The sequence below is a fragment of the Bison bison genome, unplaced genomic scaffold, assembly GCF_000754665.1.
Source record: "Bison bison bison isolate TAMUID 2011002044 unplaced genomic scaffold, Bison_UMD1.0 scf7180017864180, whole genome shotgun sequence".
Lineage (NCBI taxonomy): Eukaryota > Metazoa > Chordata > Mammalia > Artiodactyla > Bovidae > Bison > Bison bison.
In genome coordinates, this window is record NW_011494752.1 from 1,054,056 (window position 1) to 1,056,980 (window position 2,925).

The following is a 2,925-nucleotide window of genomic DNA, read 5'->3' on the forward strand; positions in this document are numbered from 1 at the left end:
GGACAGTGCAGTTTCAGAATTTTCATCTTCCCAGTTCTCCTTTCTCCCTACTCTTTGGTTCTTGTCTCAAGAACATCCTAGGTCTCATGGTAGTTTTATCCCTCTGCAGAATGGGATAGCTTCTAGGTACAGGAAAGGCCCTGACAAACTTCCAGAAGGATGTTACCTTGGCTTTGTACCTCCTCCCCATTCTGAGATCCTTTGGGTGGTGGACTGGATAAGGCCACAGAAGCAGCATGGGATCTAGGAGAAAAGGATGTCCAAGGTAGCTATTTTAGCTACCCAACAGGTGCCCAGGGGCCCACTCCATCACTCTCTCTGCTGGAGAGCTCGTGCTTCCTTATCTGTTTACTTCTCAAATTTGCTGGAGCACCTGCTGGGTGCCAGGCATGGTTCCCTTCTCTGAGGTCCAGACAGGAACAAGTGAATTACCTTTCCTGCCCTCAGGGAATTTATAGGAGGGAATGGGTGGGTGGACAGCAAGAGTGCAAGCAATAGAAATTGCACAGAAATAAGCAGATTTATAAACTTTGGGGAGCGTGTTGGAAAGAACAGGGGCTAGTGACAGAGAATAAGGGGACTTGCTGGGAGAGGATTATTAGCGAAGCCTCCCCTGAAGAGTGGCCATGATGCTACGACAGAGGGGGAAATAGAACAGGTGAAGTGTTGGGAGGGAGAGTGGGAACATTCTGGAAAAAAGCACAGCATGTGCAGAGGTCCTGGGGATGGGACTCTGGCACTCTGAGTAAAGACCAGTGTATCTGGAAGGGGAGGGAGGCACAAGTGTCCCCTAGGGAGGTCAGTAATGCCTAAGCATTTGGCACACCTAGAAAGGGATTCTGGTGCTGGCCTCAGAGCAATGGGCAGTAGAGGGGGTTGTTTGTTTGGTTTTTTCTTTGGGATGTGGGATCTTAGTTCCTGGAACAGGGATCGAACCTGCATTCCCTGCATTTGAAGCACAGAGTCTTAACCACTGGGGTTTCCCAGATGGGGCTAGTGGTAAAGCACCTGCCTGCCAATGCAAGAGACATGAGATGCAGGTTCGATCCCTAGGTCAGAAAGGTCCCTTGGAGGAGGGCATGGCAACCCACTCCAGTTTTTTTTTGCCTGGAGAATCCCTTGGACAGAGGAGCCTGGCAGGCTGTGGTCGATAGGATTGCAAAGAGTTGGACACAACTGAAGCGACTTAGCATGCATGCACGCTAACCATTGGACCACAGGGAAGTCACAATAGTGAGAGGATTTTAAGTGGTATATTTTTAAGAGCCCCCTCTGGTACTGAGAGTTTCTGACCCAAGAGCAGGGTAAGAGTGGAGACCCAGAGTGCCATCAGGAATCAACTGCCATAGTCCAAGCAAGAGAGGATGGTGGCCTGGACAAGGATGGTGGCAGTGGCATGGAGAGGAGGGAGGAGTTAGAGGTAGATCAGGGAGGTGGGCTCAATAGAACCTATGGCTGGATGAGGTCCTAATGCGGAAGAGAGTGGGGGTTGGACAGGCAGGTTTCTAGCCAGGGCACATGGGTGGGAGAATGGGCCGTTTTCTGAGTGAGGGAGCCTGGGAGAGGAGCAGCTGTTGTAGGGACAGATGCAGGAGAGATCTGTCTAGAAAAGCCAGGAAGGCAGTTGGGTAGAGAGGTGTGGTGCCCAGAGGAGTGTCCTTCAGAAACGGTTCTGACTCTTTGGATGGTCTGAGATTGGGAAAAAAAGGATGGGATAACATCAAAGGAGTGGTTGATGAAAGCAATAAAATCCAGGGGATGTGGGATCCTGGAAGGTCAGAGAAAAGTGTGTTTCAGGAGGGTGTGATGAGCAGTACCAATTGCCCCCCTACAATCCAGGGAAAGAGGACCAGCAGGGTTCACCCACTTCGGGCAACATGGAGTGTTTCTCCTTATACTGAATGGGTTCCCCCTGGAATTCTACCCATCTACTCTTATTGTCAGAGAAGGCAGTGGCACCCCACTCCAGTACTCTTGCCTGGAAAATCCCATGGACGGAGGAGCCTGGTGGGCTACAGTCCATGGGGTCGTGAAGAGTTGGACACGACTGAGCAACTTCACTTTCACTTTTCACTTTCATGCATTGGAGAAGGAAATGGCAATCCACTCCAGTGTTCTTGCCTGGAGAATCCCAGGGACCGGGGAGCCTGGTGGGCTGCCGTCTATGGGGTTGCACAGAGTTGGACATGACTGAAGTGACTTAGCAGCAGCAGCAGCAGCAACCCTTAATGTACCCACCCACTAAGTGCCAGGTTCTACACAGAGTTCTGGGAATAATATCAGGTGGGCAAGACAGTCACTGCTTTCTCAGAGTTTAGAATCAGTTAAACCAATGGTCTCAGAAACAAGTTGTTTCATACATTCAAAATAAATCCTTTCATTCTTTCAAGCAATCAACTTCTGCTGAGAGCCATCTGCATGCATAAGAACCTAGAGGTATAGAAATAATATATGAATAAATGTGATTTTGGCCTTTCAGGAACCAAGTGCAGAGTTACATAGAGGATCCCTGTGTTCACTGTGTTGTGTTATGAAGACTGGTTCACGGGGAATTACGGGTGATGAGAGGACAGGTGCGGCTTCCCTGGTGGCTCAGTGGTAAAGAATCCATCTCCTAATGCAGGAGATGCGGGTTTGATCCCTGGGTCGGGAATATCCACTGGAGAAGGAAATGGCAACCCACTCCAGTATTCTTGCCTGGAGAATCCCATGGACAGAGGAGCCTGGCGGATTACAGTCCATAGAGTCACAAAAGAGTCGGACACAACTTAGCAACTAAACAACAAAGAGGACAGGTACCAACCCCAGTTGGGGGGTGAATCAGGTGGCAGAAGGGATGCCGGAGCTGCTCGCCAGGAATGAATGGCAAACAGCCAGAGAAGAATGGAGTTCCAGGCACGGGGGGTGGAGGCAGGGGCAAACGTA

The 2,925-nt window shown here is 50.3% G+C and overlaps 1 protein-coding gene across 1 annotated transcript in view; it reads left to right on the forward strand.

The window, feature by feature from the left end:
• Positions 1 to 2,925, forward strand: part of LOC104990790 — a 9,051-nt gene that overhangs the window by 812 nt on the left and 5,314 nt on the right. The window lies entirely within an intron of this gene.